Source organism: Orcinus orca, chromosome 3, assembly GCF_937001465.1.
Source record: "Orcinus orca chromosome 3, mOrcOrc1.1, whole genome shotgun sequence".
Taxonomy (NCBI): domain Eukaryota; kingdom Metazoa; phylum Chordata; class Mammalia; order Artiodactyla; family Delphinidae; genus Orcinus; species Orcinus orca.
In genome coordinates, this window is record NC_064561.1 from 109,768,929 (window position 1) to 109,793,455 (window position 24,527).

Here is a 24,527-nt window from a genome sequence, read left to right on the forward strand (position 1 = left end):
TGAGATAATAAGAGTTGTAGATATGTGAAAAAAACTGACCCAAATTTTAAATAAAGATGCACAGTGAGGTTCTGGTTCAAGATGGCAATGTAGGAATAGCCTGAACTCACCTCCTCTCACAGACGCACTGAATCTGCAGCTACATATGGAACAAATTCCTCTGGAAAAAAAAAACCCTAAAAACTAGCTAAGTGATAATTACACATTGAGCAAAAGAGGAAAAGCCACATCAAAGTGGGTAAGAGAGGCTGAGACACAATCTTGTCATAAACCTTGCCACTGGTGGGGTGACCCACAATCAGGAAGGGACTCAAAACCTGGAGCTTGAGGCCACATCAGACACCCCAGCATTTAAGACCTGCACCTGTGAGATGAGATCCCAAAATATCTAGCTTTGAAAACCAGCAGGGCTTGCATCCACAAGATCCACACGGCTACAGTGATCTGAGAAATGTCTATTAAAGATTCATGCGCTAGGACTCATCCTGAGCCAGAAACAGAAGCACCTGATCTCATCCAGACTTCATGTGAAAGAGGCTCATTTGTTAATCTTAAAGCATCTGCCTGAGGGACAGGCATCTAACTTAACACAAATTTAGGGGCCTGCTGGGATACTCTTAGGGACAGATGCTGATGGGCATCATTTGTTTTCTTTCCAGTGGGTGCCACCTTTCCAGTCCCCCTCTGTCTCACCCCAGCAGGCAGGTGCCATCTGCATACTCTCCCTCTGCCATGATTCAGAGTGCTAGTATCTCCTGGATGAACTTTTACAAGCATCTGGGGCCACATCTTCTGTGGTTGCCGTCAAGGGGACACCCAATGATCTCCTGGCTTTGGCTGCCACGGGGGGCTTGTGTTCCTGGGTCTCACTGGGCTGTAACAATTGAAGAGAGAGATCTCCACAGACTGCCAGGCCCATAGATAGCAGACTGAAACACATACATAGTCTTTCTAAGAAACAGGCCTATTGGCTCATCCAGGAGCTTTGGCCTGAGAGAGGCAGGCTTCTGGTTTAGCACACATCTAGGCGGCCTATCAAGGAATGGAGGCTAGTAAATGCAATCTTTGTGCTCTCCTTCTGCATCACTCCAGCTCACTGACATCTCCCAGAAAGAAGATTATTACCCTTCTCTAGCACCCCCAATTTTTGCAGGTGCCACCAGGGGACACCTCTATATCACCTGGCTCTGGTGGTCAGCTGAGCTTACAGTCACAGGTACCACAGGACTGTAACTAATGGAGAAAAAGGTTTTATACAGCTATCACTCCCAGGGTACAAAAAGAGACAACAGGCCAAGGAGCTCGAAATTTCTGTGAAAGAGGCCTATTAGTACATCATCACAGCTGCTGCCTGAACAGCAGGCCTCTAATTAAATACACATCTAAGGGCTGATTGTAATCCTTTCCATAGACCTAGGAGGGTGGGTGCTATCTTTGTGCTCTCCCTCTGCTGTGCTCCAGAGTGCCATTATCTTTTGGAGGAGAGCTGGTTTATACTTCTGGTGTCTTTATGGCTTCCACTGAGGGGATGCCCTTTGATTGCCTAGCTACAGTGGCCAGGGGTCACCTGGTGTTCCTGGGTCCCACAGGACTGTAACAATCAAAGAGACAGTTCTTGGCAGGCTACCACCTTCAGGGCACAGATAGCAGACTGAAACACAACCTTAGTCTTTCTGTTAAAGAGGCTATATGCTTGTCCTGGAGCCTAAACCTGAGGGGCAGAGTTCAGGTTTGGCACACATCTAGAGGTGTATGGAGGCGCTCTCAGGGAAGATATGCTTGGGAACCATCTTTGTGCTCTCCCTTTGCCTCACTATTGCTCACTGGTATATCCCAGACAGGAGTCTATACACTCATCTCGAACCCTGAATATTGTGACTGCTGCCCATGGGACACTTCCAGATTATCTGATTCTGGTGGCTAGTGGGGCTTACGCTTGCAGTCCCACTGAACTGCATACACTTGCATACTTTAAAGGGTGCTACATGAGGGTCTGGCTTCTGATTAGCCTAAATCTAGGTGTGGACTGACTATCCCCCCTTTTGGGACACTGACAGGTCTTGGCACAACCTCAACTACTGTGAGCTATTAAAAATAAAATAGGCTGTTTGGACAAGCACAAAGGTTTGAGAGACAACCAAGAGCCAGGCCAGGGTTGAATGATGAAGTTAATCTCCCACACTACATCACTACTTCAAAACTGGAGAGGTAGCTGTTGCAAAAAGAAAAGAATATGTTCCAAAGGAAAGAATATGAAAATACTTCAGAAAAACACCTTAATGAAATGGGGGTAACTGATTTACCCAATAATGGGTTCAAAGTCATGGTCATAAACATGCTCATTTGGACTTAGGAGAAAAATGGATAAACATAGCCAGAATTTCAACAAAGAGTTGGAAAGTACAAGAAAGTATGAAACAGTAGTCACAGACCTGAAGAGTACAATAACTGAAGTGAAAAATATACTAGAGAAATTTAAGAACAGACTAGATGAAGAAGAAAGGATCAGTGAACTCAGACACAGAGCAGTGGAACTCAACCAGTCAGAGTAGCAAAAAGTAAAAAGCTTGGAAAAAAGTGAAGACAGTTTAAGCAACTTATGGCACAACATCAAGCATACTACCATTTGCATTATATGGGTCCCTGAAAGAGAAAGAGAAAGGGGCAGAAAACATATTTCAAGAAATAATGGCTGGGGACTTCCCTGGAGGCCAGCATTATCCTGATACTAAAATTAGACAAGGAATGTAACAAGAAAATTACAGACCAATATCTGTGATGAACATAGATGCAAAAATCCTCAACAAAATATTAGCAAACCAAATCCAATACATCATAAACCATGATCAAGTGGAACTTATTCCAGGGATACAAGGACAGTTCAATACTCACAAATCAATCAACATGATATATCACATTAACAAATTAAAGAGTACAAATCATATGATGATCTCAACAGATGATTTCATTTGATAAAATTCAACATATGTTTATGATAAAAACTCTCAACAAAGTGCATATAGAGGGAACATACCTCAACATAATGCAGAACATATTTGACAAGGCCATAGCTAACATCATACTAAATGGTAAAAAGCTGAAAGCTTTTTCTCTAAGACCAGGAACAAAGCAAAAATGCATATTCTCACCACTTTTCTTCAACATAGTATTGGAAGCCCTAGCCAGAGAAATTAGGCAAGAAAAAGAAATAAAATGCATCCAAATTAGAAAAGGAAGAAGTGAAACTGTGACTATTTGCAGATATATACTATATATAGAAAATCCTAAAGACTCCGCTAAAAAACTAGAACTCACCTCCCCCCATGAACACATTAAAAATACAATGACACGTGGAACAATTCTCACCAAAATCTAACTGGAAACTGGCAGGAAGACTCCTGTACAAACAACACTGTGAGAAAGATCCACACATAATCAGGTAGGAAGGGTTGCAAAGAAATCAGGTAATGCCCCTGGGAAGGGACTTAGAGGAAAAGGGAAAATACATGGGCAGAGACCCACCCTGGGGAGTAAGTGGTGAGAGCCATAGATTGGGTGCCCCAGTCCTGGGTCATATACCAGGCAGATGAGCTCCCTTAGCTGGCTGGAGGACAGCAGGGACTAATAGGACTGTGGAAGCAAGGACTCTGTTCGTGAAGGGTGCACGTGTGTTGGCCTGACACAAAGGCAGGGCAGAGAGGGCAGTTAGAGGACTTCTCTCGTGGCTGCTGGGTTTCCTGTGATTCCTTGGCACCTGCCCCAGTCTGATCCAAAGGAATGATCCAGCTCCACTTACTCCACAGTGTGGCATGGGATCTAGGGCTGCCATGGCTGGGAAGAAAACTTGACTGTGGTACACAGAGGTGATGTGGTCCTGGGGTGGAGCCTGGGTGGGACACTGGTGGCCACTGTTGGTGCTTATTCAAGCAGAGTATCAAAACCAGCACAGAATTCTGCAGCAGCTCTACTGCAGTTCACACGCTGATACACTGCTGCGAGTCCATGAGGGAACCACTTGCTCGGCAAAACAGCTCCACAACAGGGCAGGGGTGGTGCAGGCTGGGGGCAGTGATCAGCTGTGAGGGACAAAATGGACTTCCACTTGAGGTTGCATCTGAGCAAAGTGAGGGAAACAATTGCAGGCACCTGTACAGGAAGTACATCTGAGGCAGCTTAGAACTCGGTCTGGGGCCAAAAGGAACTGAGACCATGTGTGGGTCCAACCCACTTCAGAACTCCCCATGCTGGGGAAAGGGTTCTGGTGCTGGGAGAGATGGAAGAACATACTTAAAGGGAACTGAGTCAGCCTGGGCATGACCCTAAGTACTTCCACTGCAGCAACATGGGATCAGACCCTGTCCCTGATAGGGTGGAGATAACCATTAAGCAGAGAGGAAGTCTCACTTCATTCCAGTCCTCAGCTCTAGCACCTCCATCTCTATCCCCACATCTTACTAAGGTGACAGCTGCTAAAAAACTGTTAAAACTAACAAATGAATTCAGTAAAGTTGCAGGATACCAAATCAATATACAAAAATCTGTTGCATTTCCATACACTAATAGCAAACTGTCAGAAAGAGAAAGTAAACAAACAAAAAAACAAAAAAACCATTTACAATTGCAACAAATTTAACCAAGGAGCAAAAAGACCTGTATACTGAAAACTGTAAGACATTGATGAAAGAAATTGAAGATGACAAAATAAATGGAAAGATATACCATGCTAATGGATTGAAAGAATTAACATTATTAAAATTCCATACTAAAGTCTGGACCTGCCGAAGAGACAAGCGACTTTTTCTTCCCTCTTTGTTTCCTGGTGCGTGAGGAGAGGGGATTAAGAACGCTGCTTAAAGGAGGTCCAGAGACTGTCGCGAGCCGCGGCTAACAGCGCGGACCCCAGAGACGGGCATGAGACGCTAAGGCTGCTGCTGCCGCCACCAAGAAGCCTGTGTGCGAGCACAGGTCACTATCCACACCCCTCTTCTGGGGAGCCTGTGCAGCCCGCCACTGCCAGGGTCCCGGGATTCAGGGACAACTCCCCCGGGAGAACGCACGGCGCGCCTCAGGCTGGTGCAACGTCACACTGGCCTCTGCCGCAGCAGGCTCGCCCCACACTCTGTGCCCCTCCCTCCCCCCAGCCTGAGTGAGCCAGAGCCCCCGAATCAGCGGCTCCTTTAACCCCGTCCTGTCTGAGTGAAAAACAGACACCCTCCGGGGACCTACACGCAGAGGCGGGGCCAAATCCAAAGCTGAGCCCCTGGGAGCTGTGAGAACAAAGAAGAGAAAGGGAAATCTCTCCCAGCAGCCTCAGAAGCAGCGGATTAAAGCTCCACAATCAACTTGATGTACCTGCATCTGTGGAATACATGAATAGACAACGAATCATCCCAAATTAAGGAGGTGGACTTTGAGAGCAAGATTTATGATTTTTTTCCCCTTTTCCTCTTTTGGTGAGTGTGTATTTGTATGCTTCTGTGTGAGATTTTGTCTATATAGCTTTGCTTCCACCATTTCTCTGAGGGTTCTATCCGTCCATTTTTTTTTTAATTTTTTTGCTTAATAATTACTTTTTATTTTAATAACTTTATTTTATTTTACTTTATCTTTGTTCTTTCTTTCCTCCCTTCCCTCCTTTAGACAATGAATCATCCCAAATTGAGGAGGTGGACTTTGAGAGCAAGATTTATAATTCAATCCCCTTTTCCTCTTTTTGTGAGTGTGTATGTGTATGCTTCTGTGCGAGATTTTGTCTGTATAGCTTTCCTTCCACCATTTGTCCGAGGGTTCTATACGTCTGTTTTTTTTCTCTTAATAATTATTTTTTTTATTTTAATAACTTTATTATATTTTATCTTACTTTATTTTATTTTACTTTATCTTTTCTTTCTATTTTTCCTTCCTTCCCTCCTTCCTTCCTTCCTCTTTCTTTCTTTCTTTCTTTCTTCCTTTCTTCCTTTCTTCCTTTCTTTCTTCTAATTCTTTCTTTCTACATTTTCTCCCTTTTATTCTGAGCAGTGTGGATGAAAGGCTCTTGGTGCTGCAGCCAGGAGTCAGTGCTGTGCCTCTGAGGTGGGAGAGCCAACTTCAGGACACTGGTCCACAAGAGACCTCCAAGTTCCACATAATATCAAACAGCGAAAATCTCCCAGAGATCTCCATCTCAACACCAGCACCCAGCTTCACTCAACGACCAGCAAGCTACAGTGCTGGACATCCTATGCCAAACAACTAGCAACACAGGAACACAACCCCACCCATTAGCAGAGAGGCTGCCTAAAATCATAATAAGTCCACAGACACCCCAAAACACACCACCAGACATGGACCTGCCCACCAGAAAGACAAGATCCAGCCTCAACCACCAGAACACAGGCACTAGTCCCCTCCAACAGGAAGCCTACACAACCCACTGAACCAACCTTAGCCACTGGGGACAGACACCAAAAACAACCGGAACTATGAACCTGCAGCGTGCAAAAAGGAGACCCCAAACACAGTAAGATAAGCAAAATGAGAAGACAAAAAAACACACAGCAGATAAAGGAGCAAGAAAAAAACCCACCAGACCTAACAAATGAAGAGGAAATAGGCAGTCTACCTGAAAAAGAATTCAGAATAATGATAGTAAACATGATTCAAAATATTGGAAATAGAATAGACAAAATGCAAGGAACATTTAACAAGGACCTAGAAGAACTAAAGATAAAACAAACAACAATGAACAACACAATAAATGAAATTAAAAATACTCTAGATGGGATCAATAGCAGAATACCTGAGGCAGAAGAACGGATAAGTGACCTGGAAGATAAAATAGTGGAAATAACTACTGCAGAGCAGAATAAAGAAAAAAGAATGAAAAGAACTGAGGACAGTCTCAGAGACCTCTGGGACAACATTAAACACACCAACATTTGAATTATAGGGGTTCCAGAAGAAGAAGAGAAAAAGAAAGGGACTGAGAAAATACTTGAAGAGATTATAGTTGAAAACTTCCCTAATATGGGAAACAAAATAGTTAATCAAGTCCAGGAAGCACAGAGAATCCCATAAGGATAAATCCAAGGAGAAATATGCCAAGACACATATTAATCAAACTGTCAAAAATTAAATACAAAGAAAACATATTAAAAGCAGCAAGGGAAAAACAACAAATAACACACAAGGGAATCCCTATGAGGTTAAAAGCTGATCTTTCAGCAGAAACTCTGCAAGCCAGAAGGGACTGGCAGGACATATTGAAAGTGATGAAGGAGAAAAACCTGCAACCAAGATTACTCTACCCAGCAAGGATCTCATTCAGATTTGATGGAGAAATTAAAACCTTTACAGACAAGCAAAAGCTGAGAGAGTTCAGCACCACCAAACCAGCTCTACAACAACTGCTAAAGGAACTTCTCTAAGCAAGAAACACAAGAGAAGGAAAAGACCTACAATAACAAATGCAAAACAATTAAGAAAATGGGAATAGGAACATACATATCAATAATTACCATAAATGTAAATGGACTAAATGCTCCCACCAAAAGACACAGATTGGCTGAATGGATACAAAAACAAGACCCATATATTTGCTATCTACAAGAGACCCACTTCAGACCTAGAGAAACATACAGACTGAAAGTAAGGGGATGGAAAAAGATATTTCATGCAAATGGAAACCAAAAGAAAGCTGGAGTAGCAATTCTCATATCAGACAAAACAGGCTTTAAAATAAAGACTATAAGAAGAGACAAAGAAGGACACTACATAATGATCAAGGGATCAATCCAAGAAGAAGATATAACAATTGTAAATATTTCTACACCCAACATAGGAGCACCTCAATACATAAGGCAAATACTAAAAGCCATAAAAGGGGAAATCAACACTAACATATTCATAGTAGGGGACTTTAACACCCCACTTTCACCAATGGACAAATCATCCAAAATGAAAATAAATAAGGAAACAGAAGCTTTAAATGATACATTAAACAAGATGGACTTAATTGATATTTATAGGACATTCCATCCAAAAACACCACAATACACATTTTTCTCAAGTGCTCATGGAACATTCTCCTGATAGATTATATCTTGGGTCACAAATCAAGCCTTGGTAAATTTAAGAAAATTGAAATTGTATGAAGTATCTTTTCCGACCACAACACTATGAGACTAGATATCAATTACAGGAAAAGATCTGTAAAAAATACAAACACATGGAGGCTAAACAATACACTACTTAATAACGAAGTGATCACTGAAGAAATCAAAGAGGAAATGAAAAAATACCTAGACACAAATGACAATGGAGTCACGACGACCCAAAATCTATGGGATGCAGCAAAAGCAGTTCTAAGAGGGAAGTTTATAGCAATACAACCCGACCATAAGAAACAGGCAACATCTCGAATAAACAACCTAACCTTGCACCTAAAGCAATTAGAGAAAGAAGAACAAAAAAACCCAAAAGTTAGCAGAAGGAAAGAAATCATAAAAATCAGATCAGAAATAAATGAAAAAGAAATGAAGGAAACGATAGCAAAGATCAATAAAACTAAAAGCTGGTTCTTTGAGAAGATAAACTGATAAACCATTAGCCAGCCTCATCAAGAAAAAAAGGGAGAAGACTCAAATCAATAGCATTAGAAATGAAAAAGGAGAAATAACAACTGACTGCAGAAATACAAAAGATCATGAGAGATTACTACAAGCAACTCTATGCCAATAAAATGGACAACCTGGAAGAAATGGACAAATTCTTAGAAATGCACAACCTGCCAAGACTGAATCAGGAAGAAATAGAAAATATGAACAGACCAATCACAAGCACTGAAATTGAAACTGTGATTAAAAATCTTCCAACATACAAAAGCCCAGGACCACATGTCTTCACAGGCGAATTCTATCAAACATTTAGAGGAGAGCTAACACCTATCCTTCTCAAACTCTTCCAAAATATAGCAGACGGAAGAACACTCCCAAACTCATTCTACAAGGCCACCACCACCCTGATTCCAAAACCAGACAAGGATGTCACAAAGAAAGAAAACTACAGGCTAATATCACTGATGAACACAGATGCAAAAATCGTCAACAAAATACTAGCAAACAGAATCCAACAGCACATTAAACGGATCATACACCATGATCAAGTGGGGTTTATTCCAGGAATGCAAGGATTCTTCAATATACACAAATCAATCAACGTGATACACCATATTAACAAATTGAAGGAGAAAAACCATATGATCATCTCAATAGATGCAGAAAAAGCTTTTGACAGAATTCAACACCCATTTATGATAAAAACCCTGCAGGAAGTAGGCATAGAGGGAACTTGCCTCAACATAATAAAGGCCATATATGACAAACCCACAGCCAACATCGTCCTCAATGGTGAAAAACTGAAAGCATTTCCACTAAGATCAGGAACAAGACAAGGTTGCACACTCTCAACAATCTTATTCAACATAGTTTTGGAAGTTTTAGCCACAGCAATCAGAGAAGAAAAGGAAATAAAAGGAATGCAAATCGGAAAAGAAAAAGTAAATCTGTCACTGTTTGCAGATGACATGATACTATACATAGAGAATCCTAAAGATGCTACCAGAAAACTACTAGAGCTAATCAATGAATTTGGTAAAGTAGCAGGATACAAAATTAATGCACAGAAATCTCTGGCATTCCTATACACTAATGATGAAAAATCTGAAAGTGAAATCAATAAAACACTCCCATTTACCATTGCAACAAAAAGAATAAAATATCTAGGAATAAACCTACCTAGGGAGACATAAGACCTGTATGCAGAAAATTATAAGACACTGATGAAAGAAATTAAAGATGATACAAATAGATGGAGAGATATACCATTTTCTTGGATTGGAAGAATCAACAGTGTGAAAATGACCTTACTACCCAAAGCAATCTACAGATTCAATGCAATCCCTATCAAACTACCACTGGCAATTTTCACAGAACTAGAACAAAAAATTTCACAATTTTTATGGAAACACAAAAGACCCCGAATAGCCAAAGCAATCTTGAGAATGAAATACGGAGCTGGAGGAATCAGGCTCCCTGACTTCAGACTATACTACAAAGCTACAGTAATCAAGAAAGTATGGTACTGGCACAAAAACAGAAAGATAGATCAATGGAACAGGATAGAAAGCCCAGAGATAAACCCACACACACATGGTCACCTTATTTTTGATAAAGGAGGCAGGAATGTACAGTGGAGAAAGGACAGCCTCTTCAATAAGTGGTGCTGGAAAAACTGGACAGGTACATGTAAAAGTATGAGATTAGATCACTCCCTAACACCATACACAAAAATAAGCTCAAAATGGATTAAAGACCTAAATGTAAGGCCAGAAACTATCAAACTTCTAGAGGAAAGCATAGGCAGGCCACTCTATGACATAAATCACAGCAAGATCCTTTTTGACCCACCTCCTAGAGAAATGGAAATAAAAACAAAAATAAACAAATGGGACCTAATGAAACTTCCAAGGTTTTGCATAGCAAAGGAAACCATAAACAAGACCAAAAGACAATCCTCAGAATGGGAGAAAATATTTGCAAATGAAGCAACTGACAAAGGATTAATCTCCAAAATTTATAAGCAGCTCATGCAGCTTAATAACAAAAAACAAACAACCCAATCCAAAAATGGGCAGAAGACCTAAATAGACATTTATCCAAAGAAGATATACAGACTGCCAACAAACACATGAAAGAATGCTCAACATCACTAATCATTAGAGAAATGAAAATCAAAACTACAATGAGATATCATCTCACACCAGTCAGAATGGCCATCATCAAAAAATCTAGAAACAATAAATGCTGGAGAGGGTGTGGAGAAAAGGGAACCCTCTTGCACTGTTGGGGGGAATATAAATTGATACAGCCACTGTGGAGAACAGTATGGAAGTTCCTTAAAAAACTACAAATAAAACTACCATATGACCCAGCAATCCCACTACTGGGCATATACCCTGAGAAAACTATAATTCAAAAAGAGTTATGTACCAAAATGTTCACTGCAGCTCTATTTACAATAGCCCTCAGATGGAAACAACCTAAGTGTCCATCATCGGATGAATGGACAGAGAAGATGTGGCACATATATACAATGGAATATTACTCAGCCATAAAAAGAAACGAAATTGAGCTATTTGTAATGAGGTGGATGGACCTAGAGTATGTCATACAGAGTGAAGTAAGTCAGAAAGAGAGAGACAAATACCGTACGCTAACACCTATATATGGAATTTAAGAAAAAAAAATGTCATGAAGAACCTAGGGGTAAGACAGGAATAAAGACACAGACCTAGTAGAGAATGGACTTGAGGATATGGGGAGGGGGAAGGGTAAGCTGTGACAAAGCGAGAGAGAGGCATGGACATATATACACTACCAAACGTAAGGTAGATAGCTAGTGGGAAGCAGCTGCACAGCACAGGGAGATCAGCTCGGTGCTTTCTGACCACCTAGAGGGGTGGGATACAGAGGGTGGGAGGGAGATGCAAGAGGGAGGGGATATGGGGATATATGTATACATATACCTGATTCACTTTGTTACACAGCAGAAACTAACACAGCATTGTAAAGCAAGTATACTCCAATAAAGATGTTAAAAAAAAAAACATGTATCTACACAAATGAACGAAGGCAGCAAATATGTAAATATATAGATAAATATAAAAGATGATGTTTCTTAGTTTTAATATCTTTTTTAAGATAATGAATGATTTAAAGCAAAAGTGATAACAATGTATTATAACATTTTCAACATATGAAGAAATAAGATATATAACATGAATAGCACAAAGGTTGGAAGAAGGGAAATAAAGTATACTGTTGTAAGGTCTATACTATATGTGACATATAATATTACTTGAAGGCAGAAAAAAAAATTCCATACTACCCAACGTAATCTACAGATTGAATACAATCCCTATCAAAATTCCAATGGCATTTTCCACAGAAATACAACAGAGTCATATACAAGGGTATCTCCATAAGGCTAGCAGCCAATCTAAGAAATCAGCAGGACAGAAGGAGTGGCATGATATATCCAAAGTGTTGAAAGAGAAAAATGTGCAAACTAGTATACTCTCCTCAGCAACATTATCATTTAGAATCAAAGGAAAGATAAATAATTCTCAAATAAGAAAAAACTAAAACAGTTCATGAATACTAAACCCACGCTAAAAAAATGTTAAAGGGTCTTCTCTACGTGGGAAAGAAGAATCCATAGAAAATGGAAAATCCCACAAGGAAAGGCAAATACAAAGAACTGAGGATCAACTACTTAAATAAGCTTTTACTTTAATTTATTTAATACTTAAATATGTATGAAGATTAAAAGAGAAAAGAAATGTAGAAACAACTATAACTACAATGAAAAGTTAAGGGATAAACATGAAGATGTAAAACATGACATCAAAAATACAAAAAGTGGGACTTCCTGGTGGCACAGTGGTTGGGGGTCCGCCTGCTGATTCAGGGGACACGGGTTTGTGCCCTGGTCCGGGAGGATTCCACATGCCACAGAGTGGCTGGGCCTGTGGGCCATGGCCACTGGGCCTGCGCATCCGGAGCCTGTGCTCCACGATGGGAGAGGCTACAGCAGTGAGAGGCCCGCATACCGCAGAAAAAAACCCCAAAAAACCCCAGAAAAAGTGGTGGAGGAGAGTACAAAATGTAGATGTTTTAGAATGTTTTTGAACTTAAATGACTACCAGTTTAAAACATGCAGATACACTTATAGGTCAATATATATAAACCCCATGATAACCACAAATCAAAAACCTACAATAGATACATAAAAATAAAAAGAAAGGAGCACAAGCATATTACTAAAAAAATCATCAAACCACAAGGGAAGAAACAAAAAGTAGAAGAAATGAACAGAGAATAACTACAAACACAACTAGAAAACAAGTAATAAAATGGCAAAGTACGAACCTATCAATAATTTATCTAAATGTCAATGGACTAAATGCTCTAGTGAAAAGACATAAGGTGGCTGATTGGATGAAAACCAAGACCCATCTATATGCTGCCTATAAGACTCAATTCTGAGCTAAAGGCACAGACTAAAAGTGAGGGGATAGACAGATATTGCATGAAAATGGAAATGACAAGAAAGCAGGGGTAGCAATACTCATATCAGACAAAATAGACTTTAAAACAAAGCCTATAACAAAGACAAAGAATGGCATTACATAGTGATAAAGGGATTAATAAAAGATGATATTGTTCTCATTAACATATACGCACCCAACACAGGAGCAGCTAAATACATAGAGCAGATACTAACAGACATAAGGGAGAAATCAACAATAATATAATAGTAGAGGATTTTAACACCCCATTTTTATCAATGGACAGATCATCCAGACCAAAAATCAATAAGGCAACAGTGCTCTTAAATGGCATAATAGACCAGTTGTACTTAGTAGCTATCTATAGGACATTACATTAAAAAACAGCACAATATAGATTCTTTTCAACTGCCCATGGAACATTCTCCTGGATGGATCACATGCTAGGCCACAAAACAAGTCTCAACAAATTTAAAAAGACAGAAATTGTATCAATTATTTTTTTCCAACCACACAATATGAAACTAGAAATCAATTACAGAATGAAAAATGGGAAAAGAACAAACACGTGGAGATTAAATAACATGCTACTAAAAAACCAATAGGTTGGGCTTCCCTGGTGGCACAGTGGTTGAGAGTCTGCCTGCTGATGCAGGGGACACGGGTTTGTGACCGGACCAGGAAGATCCCACATGCCGTGGAGCGGCTAGGCCCGTGAGCTATGGCTGCTGAGCCTGTGCGTCCGGAGCCTGTACTCCGCAACAGGAGAGGCCACAACAGTGAGAGGCCCACATACCACACACACACACAAAAAAAACCCAATAGGTCAATGAACATATCAAAAAGGAAATCAGAAAATACCTCGAGACAAATGAAAATGGAAATATAACTCTCCAAAATCTATGGGATGTGGCAAAAGCACTTCTAAGGGGGAAGTTTATAGCAATACAGGCCTACCTTAAGAAACAACTCAAATAAACAACCTAAGCTACCATATAAAGGAATTAGAAAAAGAAGAACAAAGCCCAAAGTCAGCTGAAGGATATAAATAAATATCAGAGAGGAAAGAAATAAAATAGAGGACAGACACCCACCCACCCCCACAAAAAAAATTAGAAAAGATCAGTTAAACCAAGAGTTAGTGTTTTGAAAAAATAAACAAAATAGATAAAGCTTTAGCTAGGCTCACCAATAAGTAGAAAGGACCCAAATAAACATAATAAGAGAGGAAAGAGGAGAAATAACAACTGATACCACAGAGATACAAAAGAATTCTAAGAGAATACTATCAACAGTTATATGCCAGCAAGTTGGACAACCTGGAAGAAATGGACAAATTTCTAGAAACATACATCTTGCCAAGACTGAGTCAGGAATAAATAAACAATTTGAACAGACTGATCATTAGGAGTGAACTTGAATTTGTAATTTAAAAATCTCCCAACAAACAAAAGTCCAGGACCAGATAGCTTCACAGGGGAATTTTACAAGACATACAAAGAAGAGACAATACTTATCTTCCTCAAACTAGTCCAAAAAATTGATGGGGACAGAATACTCCCAAATTCATTCTACAAGACCAGCATTAACCTGATTCCAAAACCAGACAAATACACTACCAAAAAAGAAAATTACAGGCCAATATCTTTGATGAATACTGATACCAAAACCCTCAACAAAATATTAGCAAACGAAATCCAGTAACACATAAAAAGGATGATCCACTATTATCAAGTTAGATTTATTCCAGGGATGCAAGGATGGTTCAATATTCACAAATCAATAAATGTGATACACCACATTAAAAAAAGGAAGGATAAAAAATTACATGATCATCTCAATAGACGCAGAAAAAGCATCTCACAATATTCAACATTCGTTCATGATCAAAACTCTCATCAAAGTTGGTATAGAGGGAAAAAATCTCAACATATTATGACAAACCTATAGCTAATATTATACTCAATGGTGAAAAGCTGAAACCCTTTCCTCTAAATTCAGGAACAAGACAAGGAAGCCCACTCTCACCACTTCTATTTAACACAGTCTTGGAAAACCTAGCCACCACAATCAGATAAGAATGAGAAATAAAGGACATCCAAATCAGAAGGGAAGAAGTAAAACTGTCACTATTTGCAGATGGTGTGATATAGAAAACCTTAAAGTCTCCTCCAAAAAATTATTAGAACTAATAAGTGAAGTAGGTAAGGTTGGTGGATACAAGATTAATATACAGAAATATGTTGCTTTTCTATACACTAATAATACACTATCAGAAAGAGAAAGTTAAAGAAAATTCCATTTAAAACTGCATCAAAAAGAATAAAATACCTAGAAATAAATTTGACCAAGGAGGTGAAAGGCCTATACTCTGAAAAGTATAAAACATGGATGAAGAAAATTGAAGATGATACAAAGAAATGGAAAGATATCCCATGCTCTGGGATTGGAAGGATTAATATTGTTAAAAGGGCCAAACTACTCAAAGCACTCTACAGATTTAATGCAATCCCTATCAAAACACCCATGACATTTTTCACAGAACTAGAGTAAATAATCCTAATATTTATATGAAACTAAAAAAGACACTGAATTGCCAAAGCAATCTTGAGAAAAAGAACAAAACTGGAGATATCACCCTCCCTGACTTCAGACTATATTATAAAACTAAAGTAATCAAAATAGCATGGTACTGTCACAAAAACAGAAACATAGATCAATGGAACAGAATAGAGAGCACAGAAATAAATCCACATACCTATGGTCAATTAATCCATGACAAAAGAGGCAAGAATATACAATGGAGGAAAGACAGTCTCTTCAATAAGTGGTGCTGGAAAAACTGAACAGCTACATGTAGACAAATTAGATTAGAACATTTCCTCACACCATATACAAAAGTAAACTTAAAATGCATTTAAAAACCTAAATGTAAGACCTGAAACCAAAAGAAAAAAAAATACTCCTAGAAGAGAAGATAGGCAGAACACTCTTTGATATAAATTGTAGCAATACTTTTCTGTCTCCTAAGGCAAAAGAAATAAAAGCAAAACTAAACAAATGGGACCTAATTAAACTTAAAAAGCTTTTTAGGAAACACATTGAGAAACACACTGCAAAGAGAAAATGAAATGAAAAGACAACCTACTGAATGGGAGCAAATATTTGCAAATGATATGACCAACAATGGTTAATATCCAAAATATATAAACAGATAATTCAATTCAATATCAAACAAACAACAACACAATAAAAAAAAAAAACAATGGGTGAAAGACCTGAATAGACATTTTTTTCTAAAGAAGACACACGGATGGCTAACAGGCACATAAAAATATGCCCCAAATCACTAACTATTAAAGAAATACAAATCAAAACCACAATGAGATATCACCTCACAACTATTAGAATGGCCATCATCAAAAAGTCTACAAATAACAAATGTTGATAAGGAAGTAAAGGGAACCTTGCTACAATGTTGGTGGGAATGTAAATTGGTGCAGCCACTATGGAAAACAGTGTGGAAGTTCCTCAAAAAACTAAAAATAGGACTACCATATGATCCAGCAATTCCACTCCTGGGCATATATCCAGAAAAAAATGAAAACGCTAATCTGAAAAGATACATGCACTCCAATGTTCATCAAAGCACTATTTATAATAGCCAAGATATGGAAGCAACCCAAAGTGTCCATCAATATATACAATTGAATATTACTCAGCCATAAAAAAGGATGAAATTCTGTCATTTGCAGCAGCCTGCATGGAACTACAGAATATTATATTTAGTAAAATAAGTCAGACAGAGAAAGAGAAATACTATATATGATATTGCTTATATGTGGAATCTAAAAAATAAAATAAATGAATGTATATAGCAAAACAGAAACAGACAGATACAGAAAACAAAGTAGGGGTTATCAGTGGGGAGAGGAAAGGGGGAGGGGCAAGATGGAGTTATGGAATAAGAGATATAAACCATTATGTATAAAGTAGTTAAGCAACAAGGATATATTGTACGGCACAGGGAATAGTAGCTATTATTTTGTAACAAGTTTTATTAATCTATAAAAATACTGAAACAATAAGCTGCACACCTGAAACTAATATATCAACTTAACTTCAATAAAAATATTTTTTAAATAAAAGGAACACTTGTATGCACACAAGTAACAAAAATAAAATCTCTACATCGTTTTTTTTTGGCTGTGCTGTGCAGCTTGCACTATCTTAGTTTCCCAACCAGGGATCAAACCCGTGCCCCCTGCAGGGAAAGCATAGAGTCCTAACCACTGGAATGCCAGGGAATTCCCAAAGTCTCCACATCCTGACAGAAAAACAAATGTATTCCACTTATAAAATTAAAGAGTCACGGGCATGTAGTTACTGTACAACATGATGACTATTGTTAATAATTCTGTATTGTATATTTGAAAGTTGCTAAGATAGTAGATCTTAATAGTTCTTAACAGGAGGAAAAAAAATTGTAACTATGTATGAAGGATGTAACTAGACTTATTGTGTTGATTTCACAAGACAGTTGACCCTTGCACATGTGTTTGAACTAGATGAGTCCACTTATAAACTAACTTTTTCAATAGTAAATACAGCACTACATGATTTGTGGCTAGGTATCAAGAATACTGAGGGTGAGCTATAAAGTTATATGTGAATTTTCCACTGTGTGTATATACACAAATTAAATCATTATATTGTACACTTGAAACTAATGATGTTATATGTCAATTACACATCAATGTAAAAAAATGCACAGCAGAGTCCAAGCTTTAACACATCATCTTTAACCCAACTACATAGTACTAATAAATGAAATATAACAAATAAAAAATAGAGAATCAAAGATGGGCTCAAAAGTAAAATAAATAGATTAGAAATGAATTGAGAATCTGTATGTTCAAAATTGCACCCCTGTACTGACTTCCAGCATGACAGTGTAAAAAAGTCTACTGACCTGCTCCCGAAATGAAAAGTTAAAAGAACAAATGAACAAACAAACACCATTTAAAGGCTCTGAAAATGGTTCAAAAGGCAAAGAGCACATCAAGAAACAACTATTCCAGAAAATCTATGAAAATTTGGTAAAAAAAGGGCTAGAGTGTGTGGTATTTAAACTAACACTGCTCTCTCCCTCTCTGCTCCAAGCAAGGCAGAGACTCCATTCTGGAGGGCTGCAGCCAATAACATGGGGTTCCCTCTCTCTCAAATTCCCAATCTGAGAACCTTCTACATGTGTGAGGAGCAACATTCAACGTTTTTCATCCCATCGTCAACTACCTAGTGCAGAGGCTGAGTCCTTGGCAAGTGAAACAAGAGGTGAGGACTCCTCCAGCACGCCCCCCCACAACAAATGGAATGGAGGCTCTATCTTAGGTGTGGTGCCTTGAAAATACTGGAGCCTGGATCACCTTTGCCCTGCACATAAGGCAGTGTTTCCACAATAGGAAAGACAATTTTTTTGTGTAGTCCAACTTACCAATCTTTTCTTTTTTTTTTTTTTTTTGTGGTATGCGGGCCTCTCACTGTTGTGGCCTCTCCCGTTGCGGAGCACAGGCTCCGGACGCGCAAGCTCAGTGGCCATGGCTCGCGGGCCCAGCCGCTCCGCGGCATGTGGGACCTTCTTGGACCGGGGCACAAACCCCTGTCCCCTGCATCAGCAGGCGGACTCTCAACCACTGCGCCACCAGGGAAGCCCACCAATCTTTTCTTTTATGGTTCATTTTCTTTTTCTACCCTGTTTACGAAATTTTTGCCTTTCCCAAGAACATGAAGTTATTCCCCTGTTTTCTCCTAGAAGCTTTATTACTTTACCATTTATATTTAGGTCTATGACCCATTTTGAACTTTTTGTGTATGATGTTAAGGTAAAAGGCCATGATTTTTTTGTGTGTGTATGTCTATAAGAATATAAGTTCTCTATTTTGGCAAACAAATTCTCTCATGCTTGGAATTTACAATCTTTTGTTGACACTGTTTGGTATGAGTAGTAGTGGGCAATATTTAATATTCTTAAAGAATTAATCTAAGAACCATAATGCTCCTTGAATACAATTGAGATGTATTGTTGGAAACATTCCATCAATGAGTGTTTTAGTCCCAGGATTGGTGTCATGAGACAAAGACCACAGATTGAAGGTCCCTCATAACTAGAGGCAAATGGCCGTGCTGCTGGAGAGTAGTGAGGAACACTAAGATAATGGCCAAAATACCAGATGAGACAGACCAGCCCATACCTCAATGTACCCTACTGTAGGATTCCTAGTAACAGGAGAGGAGAAAAGTCACCTCAATGACTTTTTTTTTTTAACCTCAATGTCTTGTTCTAACAAGAACCCAGCACAGGCACAGAGGCTTCTTGCCCCACATCCATAAGGACACATAAGTTTCCCCTATACCCAACACTATCTCAAGAATTAAGAGGTAGAAAGGGGGCCAAATGTCAAATGATTTATATTCCTGATGGAAAGTTTATTCATTGGATTGAGTAAACATATAGCAGAGAAAAAATTTTAATTGGAAAAGGTTAACTTTACCTGGTAAAATTTACCTTAGCAAAATTAAGAGCTATAGAACAAGATGAGATCATGTATAGAAAATAAAGTTACTGCACATATGAATTGTGTTGTGCTGTATACTGTTTTTAACTCTAACCTGGTAAGCATTGGTACAGTTAAGAGGTACACAGGCTCAGGATGTTTCACCTTAGGCAATAAAATCTATAAGCTGAATTGGTTACCTTGAAGCCAAATAGAGAGGGAAGGCTGAAGAAGCTTTTCCTTCATGCAGGTATCTGATGCTGTGCCAGGAAGTTTTAAGAATAACAACAGGAATGGAGTTGATGGGTCATTTCAGCTGAACTGTTCCCTGGTGGCTACAGTGGGCCTAGGACCACAGAGTGGAGAGACAGAATTTGCTCTGATAGTTGCCGACTAGAGAGCCTTTGCTATCGGCAGAGAATACTGATAATGGCTTTCAAACTTCCACAGAGTAATGCTTTCTTCCGATGAATTCTTATTCCAGGAAACCTAAAATATAAAAGAGATATGAAGGTTAAGAAGGTTATTTAGACAGTCTCTATCTGCTTTCTTATAATATCCCTAAAGTAATTCCATAGCACTTTGTAAATCACTGAGGGAAGCACCAGTTCAAGACAGGTCAGCTGAACAGACACAACTAACTTGGGCTCTGATACAGTTTGGCTGGAATCTTTTACCTCAGGCTAACATGCTGAGAATGGCTTCCTAGAGAAAGTGAGCGATCTGCCTGGGAAATGTCTTCCTGGAAATAATACGGATGTTGAGGTCTAAAACAAAGACTGCTAGCTGTACGTGCAACATCCATTCTCCCTTTTGTCCTGTGAAGCACATGGTCACCTTGAATCAACATAACATTTCCTAGTACTTAATAGCAGGTAGTGTTAAAAGTTTCAGAAATGGAGACCTGACTGAAATAAAGACTGCAGCCTGGGAAACACAGATTCAACAAACACTTGAATTGTGTTCTACCAGACTACAAAATGGGAGAGGCTTATAAAGGCAAAAAGTTGCAAGGCCACAGTTAATTATATGAGTTGTTTTTCAAGAATTATGATTAGAGCTGGCAAGAAGTGAGGGTGCTTGGTAAGCATGGATTGGTTGGGGTCTGAAATGGTTGCACAGTTACAAAGGGAGACCTTGAGACGATAAGGTTGCAGCTGGCAAGTGTTGTTCTGAATATGCTGGTGGTGTCCTTGGGCCTAGAACATTTCAAAGAAAGTTCAAGTTCTCAGTGATGCAGAGACCAGAGATCATATCCTCAATGGCCACCTGACTCCATTTTGTGTGCCCAAACTGTGATTACTCCATTATAATTTAAATCTGTTACTAGTAGTTATGTGTGACTATATGTCTAAGTACTGACATATAAGATATAAACAAAAATGTTGTGAGCAACTTCTGGCTGGGAAATTCTTAAAGGACTCTTCCTTCTGGCTGGAAGGTGGGCATAATGTCCAGAGTTAGAGCAGCCACTTTCATCGGCTGTAGATGGCACATACTGAGCTCGACAGAACCACAAAAATGTAGGAACCTGGTTCACTGATGATTGGAAAACTAGTCCTGGGGTACCCACACTTATGTGTGTGAGAAATAAACTTCTATCTTGCTTAAACTGCTGTTATTTGGTTTTTAAAAATCACAAACAGCTAAATCTTAACATCTAAACAAATAAATGATATAGGAGAAAAATATCACATAGCAAAGCTCGAGGTTACACTGTTCCTCTGAAAAAGGTACAAAATTGACTGGGGGTTGGGGGGAGGGAGACAGAAAGACAGACCTGGAGGGAAATTCTCTTCCACAAGGATAAAACCCTTCTTAGTTTAATAACTGTGAGAGACTTCAGCTTACCTTTCTATTTTCCACCCCTATATCCTTAAGGTAATTGTGACTAGGAAAAGCCCTATCTACTGACTCAGAGCCTCATTTTTCCTTCCTGTTTAGAAAACCTCCACTTACACAACTACAGGAAAAATTAATGCCATGATTTACTTTGAAATGCTTTTTTTTAAAAAAAATATAAATCAATGGCTCAATAGAAGATGAATATGTGAACAGTTATATGACAAAGCTAGTACAGTATAATAAAATGCTAACAGGAGAGTCTAGATAGTGGGGACACATGTCCACTGTACTATTATTTTAACTTTCTTTATGTTTGTATATATTCATGATAAAATATTGGAAGGAAAACATTCTAGTTACCTCTAAAGTAATCAACATAACCCATTTCACAAAGACCTAAACAGAAAATCAGGGATCACCAGATATTCGCAGAAAATCAATCAAAGACAAGGATGACAATAAGCAGAATAACCAACCTTAGAGGAAAGAGAGATGGTTGAGGAAACAGAAGAAAAGAATTTTCAGATGATATTGTAAACATAAAAGAACATTCTACTATGTAAAATAAGCAATCAGAAAATAAGAAATATTTCTTGAAAATTAAATATATTATATCTGAATATTTTTAAAAATTCAATGACGTTAAACCTATCTTGAATTTAAATAGCATTAAGAGCTAAAACTTATTGAGTCCAAGTCACCATCACTGTTCATCTAGATGAACAAAATAGCCTCACAAATTGTCTGCCTAGTTCTATACTGACCCCTTACAGTCAATTCTTAAAGCAGCCATAGAGACCCTTTTAAAATCAGATAGTGTCTCTCCTCTACTTACAGTGACTCCCCTTTTCATTCAGAGTAAAAAGTCTTAACAATAGCTTCCATGATCCCTCATTCACACATCCCTCTTTCCTCTTCTACTACTCTTCTTTGTTTTCTTCTTTCCAGCCACTTTGGCCTCCTTAGAACCGTTTGAACAAGCCAGGTATCTCCCAAACTTAGTGTTTTTGATCTAGTTTTTCCACCATTGATTAGTTTTGTCTCTTCTAGAATTTCATATAAATGAAATTATAACCAGCATACCTTTTTTGCATGCAAGGCTTCTTTCACTCAGCTTAATGTTTTGAGGTTCATTCATGTTGTTCCAGGTATTAGTGGCTTGTTCCTTTCCATTGTTTAGTAGTCTGTTGCATAAATATACAAAAATTTGTTTATGCCACTGTCTGATGGACACCTGGATTATTTATAGTTTGGGGCTATTGTAAATAAACTGCTATGAATATTCTTATATATTTTAATTTATCTATTGGCTTTTTACATTTCTTTGCATTTTTTTTAGTGGTTATTCTAAGTATTAAAACGTACATCCTTAACTTTCTGTAGAGTATAAATATACATTCACTACTTACCCCACCCTGCCCTTTATGGTATAGCTAACTTTCATATGTACTATATCAAAAGATATAATAAGCCTTACTAGACAATGTTATAATTTTTGTTTTAAACAGTTATATGTATTTTAGTGAAATTAAGAGGTAAAACATATATTTACTGAGATATTTGCTACTTTTGATGCTCTTTCTTCCTGAAGATTTGAATTGCCATTTGGTTTTATTTCCCTTCCTTTAGCATTTCTTGTAGTGCAGATCTGCTTGTGATAAAGTCTTTTACCTAAAACTTTTTATTTCACCACTCTTGAAGGATATTTCACTAGATACAGAATTCTGGATTGACTGTCTTTTTCTTTCAGCACTTCAAAAACGATCTACTCTCTTCTGGCTTCCACTGTTTCTGATGAGAAGACCCAAGTTCTGATCATTTGGATCAGTGTTCTCTTATATGAATGTGTCATTTTATTCCTGCAGCTTTCAAGATTTTCTCTTTATTGTTGGTTCACAGAAGTTTGACTTTCTTGTACATAGGTATGCTATTTTTGTGTTATGTATAACCAAGTTCACTGACTCTATCTTCACAATCTCCATTCTTCTGTTAAGCCCATCAAGTGAATTTTTAAAAATTTCGTATATTTTGTTGTTTTGTAATAGAATTTCCATTTGGTTCTTTATTATAAATTTTACGTCTCTGCTGAGAATTCCTGTATTTTCATTCAATGTGAGTATTCTTTTCCTTTAAGTCATTAAGTATAGTTATATACTTACAGCTCTTTAAGTCCTAATGATTCCAACAATGAATTAGCTTGGGATCAGTCTCTATTACTTTTCTTTTCTCTCTCTCTTAGGAGAACTCACACAGCTCATCATATAGTTGTACTCACAGCTCAGATTTACTACAGGAATGTAGTGTGTGTGTGTGTGTTTGTGTGTGTGTGTGTGTGTGTGTGTGTGTGTAAGAAAGAAAGCTCATTATAAGGATGAGGGAATATATCTTAAAAGCCCACTGACCATATTCAACATTAAATATATCAAGTTCCAGTGAATATTGGGAGGTGGAATAAGTTTCTGAGGGTATTTGGGAATAATCAGGTTGCCCAGAATACAGACATCAGTGTATAAGAGGATTAGAATGAAGAAGAGTTAAGAGTAAATTTTGTGCTTAAAGAAGTAATTGTGGAGAACTAGGAATAAGAGAGTTCAGAATTGAGATATAAACTGGAAGGGAAAGTTCATAAAAGTACCAAGAAGAGATTGAAGAATTACTCAGTCCTAATATTCCAAAGAGGAAGTACCATTTCAAGCTCGAAAACATGATTTTTACATAATTATTTGACATGTTTTAAAATTCATAGTTTCTCTTATTTATATATATATATCTATACATACACACACATATATATGTCACAGTATGACATATATTGAATATGTGGTGCTTGGGGGTGGGGGAAATAAGCAGAAATCCAAATTTTTCTTGTAATACTACAATCTAAACCTTCTTTGTCAGATGTTTTTCCCTACCCCTAGATTATAAGCTAGGCATGCATTATGGCTTTTCTGTTTACATTAGGATAATTTTGGAATGTCTCAATCTTAGTTATTTAAAAATCCAATATGATCTAAATCACT

General features: G+C 38.2%; 1 long non-coding RNA gene across 4 annotated transcripts in view; it reads right to left on the minus strand.

Moving 5' to 3' along the window:
* The window catches only part of LOC117195539 (uncharacterized), a 57,952-nt gene that overhangs the window by 30,449 nt on the left and 2,976 nt on the right, over window positions 1-24,527 (minus strand). For 3 of the 4 annotated variants that reach the window (XR_007476715.1, XR_007476716.1, XR_007476717.1), the window contains exons 2-3: window positions 22,591-22,691; window positions 19,863-20,151 (exon numbers count right to left, since the gene is read on the minus strand). This is a non-coding gene — a long non-coding RNA (uncharacterized LOC117195539). The remainder of the gene's footprint in view (window positions 1-19,862; window positions 20,152-22,590; window positions 22,692-24,527) is intronic. The other variant, XR_007476718.1, reaches the window with a different exon arrangement.